Source organism: Diorhabda carinulata, chromosome X (assembly GCF_026250575.1).
Source record: "Diorhabda carinulata isolate Delta chromosome X, icDioCari1.1, whole genome shotgun sequence".
NCBI classification, from domain to species: domain Eukaryota; kingdom Metazoa; phylum Arthropoda; class Insecta; order Coleoptera; family Chrysomelidae; genus Diorhabda; species Diorhabda carinulata.
This window is the reverse complement of record NC_079472.1, coordinates 33,592,884-33,599,658: the sequence shown is the minus strand read 5'-3', so window position 1 is coordinate 33,599,658 and position 6,775 is coordinate 33,592,884.

The following is a 6,775-nucleotide window of genomic DNA, read 5'->3' as shown; positions in this document are numbered from 1 at the left end:
TAAAATTGGCATTTTAAAAAAATCTCGATACCATTGACAAAATGTGATATCTGATTATTTTAGAATGAGTATATATCAATAACAATCTATACAGAGTGTTGTAATTTGAAGGTATGACATCTTCGTTGATTTTTTTAATGCCAACTGTCATTTTCATGATGGTTTGTAAAGCTGTAATTGTCAAAAAATAACAATTTGACATTTGACAGTTATATATACATCCTATAAACATAGCTATCAAAATGATAGTCTTGACACACCCTTTATACATTATTACTGGATTGGAAATAGTAATAATTTTCCAAAAATATGAAATTTATTCAACATTAAGTCTTATATTGTATAAAGGTAAATGAAAAATTATGAATTGATAATAGTTTTCAAGAGGGGATATTAACAAAGGTGATATACTTATATATGCATGTCATTAAAATGAAATCCATCTTAATCAAGGATCAAATCTGAAATACAATAGATTTGATTGTTGTTAGAAGGGATTAGATTGAAAATTCTTCATTTTTTTTTACTATTTAGTATGTAATCTTGTGGTATTAATTTTATCTATGAAAAACACTCTTTTTATAATATTATGTGATTGATAGGTATATGTCTGAGTTTTATTAACCACGTTCATTTATAACAAGTAAAATTATATTTTGCATATGGTAAAAACATCACGTCAAATATATGTTTGTATAATAGCACTAGTTTTACACAAAGATAAATAATATTTTGTTACGTCCGTTATAATAATCACGTTTTTTTTTCATTCATTTGCATTTATAAATAATGTAATTTCTGAATCGACCAAAAAGCGTGAATAAAAGTACCGTAGCGGTTCATTTTTCACGCTTTACTTACAATATTTATTACAAAATAAAAATAGATAAAAGTTTTGTCGGACATAGAAAAATTTTTATATGAAACTCGTGAGTAAAGTAACTTTTTTCACTTGATGAATTGCCATTGGTCAAACCGTCCTACTCGTGAAAAAAAAAGTATTACTTTACTCACTTGTTGCAACAACTAAAACAACTATTTTTTTGTGTATGTTTCTTTTGGATGCTTTTGTCAACCTGAGAATTTGAAAAAGATTAAAAATAACTAGCAATTATTGAGCATTTTAATTCCCAAAATTGTTGGCATTAGACGAGACAACCAAATTTGCGATTTTAAGACCTCTTTTAAGGTCTTAAAACTTAACGCACTAGTTCGTAAAGAAACATACTTCAAGCAATAGTACGTAAAATAACGTATTATCAAAGTCTCCATAGTGAAGTGGCTAGAGTTTGAAGCTCACATGCAGGAGATCCCAGGTTCAAGTCGTGCTGATGCCGTTTCTTATTTTTCTACTTAATGTAGTAATAATAAGTTTTAGGTGGCATTTAGACATGCCATTCTGTATTTTGATAAAATCCAGTAGAATGAAAATTGTATTTAATTCGTGTGTAAAGGCCTTTTTTCGATTCAAGTGATTGTCAATATTCACAATCGTCTAAAAAAGGTTATTTCACACACTTGTTACGTAAACAACTGTTTTTTGTATATGTTTTTTTGCTTGTTTTTGTCAACAAAAAGTTGAAAACCCAATTCCGATGTTGAATTTTTTTATTGTCTTAGATTTGATTATAAATAACAGGTCGGTTTTTTTATGGATAGAGAAACCGAAATCAAATTTTCAACACTAGACAAATGTCGCCAATATAATATCTTCATGTTAATGTGCTTTATAGACTGCAACAAGGCTTTCGACTATGTCAACAGGAATGGATTATGAGAGGTACCCAACCAAATAATCGTTAGAGATTACTTAATGAACTTAATCAAAAATATTTACTTGGAAAGTAACACTGTCGTCAAAATATAAGATATGATGAGTCAAGACTTCGACAAACAAAGAAGTATGAGACAAGGGTGTATTTTTTCACCTAATTAACATCTATGGCGAAGCTGTAAAGAGGAACTCTCTAGATGTATGGGAGAGTGAAATTATTGTTGTGTAAGATCGAATAAGCAACTAAAGCTATGCAGATGACAGCACGTTTTTTCTGCAGCTGACGACAAAATTGCGGTTCTTCTAAGCAGAATAGAGTGAGAGAGTAGAAAGTTTGGATAAACAGAACGAAAAATAATGATAGTGGAAAATCTAATATGGTAGTAAACAGGATCTGCTTCACGATCTTCAAACGGTAAACAGCTTTACATTATTATCTGAGTTCAATAATATGCAACATTAATGGCGTAAACGGTGTTGAAAAAAGAATAGCCTCGACCAAGAGTGCGATGTTGAGACTGAGAGAATGGGAAAGCTCATACATAACCAAAAACACTAAAATGAATTTGCTACATGCGTTGGTATTCCCAATCTTTTAAATATTTTATACACACACACACACACACACACACACACACACACACATATATATATATATATATATATATATATATATATATATATATATATGCATTTAAATGTTCTTGATTTTAGGTCTCTTCTGTTTTAAAATTAGTTTTTTTGATAGTTTTTAAAAGAAAGATAAATTTTGATGTTTCGACTTTTCTTTCAGTCTTTATCAAAATATGATATTGACACTGACAATTTGCCTATTTATATTGATCTATAAAAAAAAACTAATTTTAAAACCGAAGAGACCTAAAATCAAGAACTTTTAAATGCATTAATATATCAGAAGATCTAAGAAAAAAGAAATTGAAAATTTCAAGTGAAATCTTTTACAGATTGCGATTGTTCTTTTTCTATAAACATAGGTAATAAACATAAAAAAGAAAGAAATTAAAACGAGAGAATTGTGGGGCACTGTAATTCCAAAAATTATACTAGATGAAAGTGTAGAATCTGAGGTTTCAATGCCAATGTTTATCTGATGCAACACACGTGGAGAAGTCTTCAGCATTTTATAACGAATTATTTGTCACAGATATTTCAATAACGTTTTTTATACAGATTCTATATATCCACTTTTCTTTTTCTACATTTTTTACTTCGTTTTAGTTCGAACTAATATTGTTTCTTGCTACTTTATTTTATATTTAAGTCCATATTAGTTTTACTGACTTCCCAATTGTAGGATGGCAATCGAACTAAAATGATGATAATATAATTTATTAGAAGTTTGAAGTTCTTTTAATGTTTTTCACACTTTTTTGTCCATAATTCGTTTCCCATGTACAACTTCGAAAAACGTCTAAAAAAATTTAGTATATACAGGATTTAAATTAGGAAAATGACACCAAGTAATTTCAAAATTATTTTTATTAATCAAAAATGTTATTACAAAATTATTAATCTACAGTCTGAATCACAAACAAAGTTTTTTACTAATACATATCACCAAGTATCAACAATTTACATTTTACGGTTGGTAGTACCGAAAAAAAAATTCCAGGTGGAGTGAAACATTATATTAAGGTGATATCATACGGTTCACTTTTCGGTTCATTTGGATGAATGATCACTTGAGTGAATGTTCTTTCTTTTTTTTCATTCCACGCTCACAAGACACATACAAAATGACAAAAAAAATGAAATTTATTCGCTCATTTTCTCGATATGTCGTCAAACGAACGAACGTTTCATTTTTCGTTCATCCGAAGTGCGAGTGATTGATGCCGAATGCCGAAATCCAACATCGCTGGATTGGTTCACTAATAAATTCATTTATCACTTTTGATTTATTTAATGCCTAGACATTTCATTCTTAATGAAAGATGCTGAATGAAAGACAGAAATGAATAAAAACTGAACCGTCTGATATCACCTTTAGTTACATAAGTGTTCGATCCAAACAAGGTCCATCCCTCTGATAGATGTGGTGGAAAACCAGATGATTTTGTGCCTTAACGACGAGGAATAATTGATTCTTGCCATATCAGTGTTATATATAGAACTTGCGATTTTAGGGCATCGAGACAAAATGACAAAAAAAAATGAAATTTATTCGCTCATTTTCTCGATATGTCGTCAAACGAACGAACGTTTCATTTTTCGTTCATCCGAAGTGCGAGTGATTGATGCCGAATGCCGAAATCCAACATCGCTGGATTGGTTCACTAATAAATTCATTTATCACTTTTGATTTATTTAATGCCTAGACGTTTCATTCTTAATGAAAGATGCTGAATGAAAGACAGAAATGAATAAAAACTGAACCGTCTGATATCACCTTTAGTTACATAAGTGTTCGATCCAAACAAGGTCCATCCCTCTGATAGATGTGGTGGAAAACCAGATGATTTTGTGCCTTAACGACGAGGAATAATTGATTCTTGCCATATCAGTGTTATATACAGAACTTGCGATTTTAGGGCATCGAGACCTAGTTTTTTAAAACTGTAACGATATTATTGCCAGTCCATTGAACCAATTGAGTAATTAAATTTGGACCATAAATAATAAATATACAGCAAACCCCAAAGACTCTTCCACGGATAGGACGGTCTACTTTCGTTAACCCCATACAATCCAATTTTGTGACGTCACAAATTACAGCCAGCTGGTATCATCTTGGTGACATTGACAAGAATAATAATAGTCATATTCACCACTGGAGAATTGAAAATAGCATTTTGCTGATAGATATTTTTTCAAATCACTTGGAGATTTTTCTAAACTTCGCATTATGTCGCATCGGGTGTATAAACTTGGAAGTGAACGTAAGTCATATGTTCACAACTTTATTCCCTACTGCCTTATCTAAGTGCTTGTCTGTCTTTTGGTTCTCCAGCATTTATGTTGCTTTGACAAAATTGTAACAGGTTATAGAGGGACTTATGTTTACAGTTAATACTTCAATCTTATTTATTTATTTATTATTAAGTGTCTTCACATGTTGATTTTATCGTCTTATTCTTTGTGGAAGAGTCCTTGACAAAAGCGCTCATGTTTTCGATAGAACCACAAAAAATTGAAAAATGTGGGACAATTTAAAGATTCGCTCTAGAACGCATAATTTCTTGTTAATTTCTCTATCATCATCGACGAGTTCATCAAATATCAAGTGCGAATCTTCAATCATTCCACCAAAACCCTTTATATTGTCGTAAAAATGTGAACATATTAAAAAGATAGGTTCGGATCCTCCGTTTCATGTTAAATTTAAGTTTAAGCTACCCCCAGACTGCCGGTAACGTTTAAGCCGAAGTTTGTTAGTAAACGCCATCTATAAAACGTGAAACAAACGGTATCTGTAATTTAAACCGACGTTTGAGGTTTAAACTTCAATTGTAAAATTGGGCCTAAACCATCTGTTCCTTCTTTACCGGAGTGAACTTTGAAAGTATCTCAACAAGTTGAAAATGAATCTTTTTACATGGAAATAATGAATAAATATTTCTATTTAGTTGTGTGAGATTTTATAAACATTTATAAATATTGAAAAATATATCATAAAGTAATTAACAGGAGCTCTAAATAGTGTTATATAGGGTTTTGGTGAAATTTTCCAAAGAACCAAAACCACAATTTTTTATAATTTATAGTAGTTTCTTCAGTCGTGTTTAGTCATTTATTATCTTCAAAGTTGTGCATAAAAATACGTTAATCGCATTTTATGCTTCCTCAGAAGTCAACACACGGAGGCTAACCTAACCTATCTAGCCTCTGTGAGTCAATTATTGAAAATATCCCAATAGATATCGATATAAATATTTTGATGACCGTGACATGAGACTACGCACTGTATTGTGTTTATATTTAACATTTTGTGCATGTCCTTAATAATTTGATAAATTATTGAAAATATGTACAATCATTTCTATTTATTTATTTAATTATATATAATTAATACTAAGGTACCATGAAATTGGTGTCATTTATAGAAGACTCTGTTATATAATAATGAATGTAATGTAATAATATGTTATTTATATTTTCTTTGGACATGGATATTTTCACAATAAAGAATTTATCAATACCATGTAATCTATTTTACTTGAATGCGATTTCGTAGATAAAAAGATATATGAAAGACACATTGAACCATCAATTTTTGGTCATATATGATAAGGTGGTCAAATAACATTTTAATTTCTGAATCAAAGTTAATCAAACCAATAAAGATAACAAATGAACGTTTACTGTTCAATATCATAACAGACGAAATATGTATTGCAAGAAGAAAATTATATTTAAAAAAAAACAAGATATTAATAAATAGCTATTATTTTGTACATAATAGATTAATATAAAAGAGAAGAAGAAGTACGTTAAGTTATATATAAGGGAATACACACTTGTAGTGTGACTAAAAAAGTTACTAATTCATATATATGAATGAGTGAATATTTGTTATTTTATATGTCTCGTTATTTCAGAGGATACACCTCAAAAAGAAAAAAAACATGCATCATAAAAAAGAAGAAGAGCCATTAGCATTGAAGTGAAGTGACAACAAAGCCTCGAAATATAAATACTTGAGCTTAACGGTAAAATGCTTATGGTATTGTTAGCATGTTGCTCTCGTTTGAATTTCATTCTTCTTACATTTTCAAGTGTTCTCTTTCTTATGCTTGTACACAGTAGGGTTTTCACCTTGTTTCTCAAACACTAGATAAATATTCGGGTTCCAAAATTGCACTTTATACATCAATTCTAGGATTGAAGTTACGTATACTTTTATATCGTTTCACATTTGTGTTTTTGATCATTTTCAAAATGGAATCGCAACTGAGCTGCTCAAAACGATATTCTCTTATATGATTGGATTCAGAAAAAAATTCGGAATATGGATTAATACTCAATGAAGAAGATATAGTT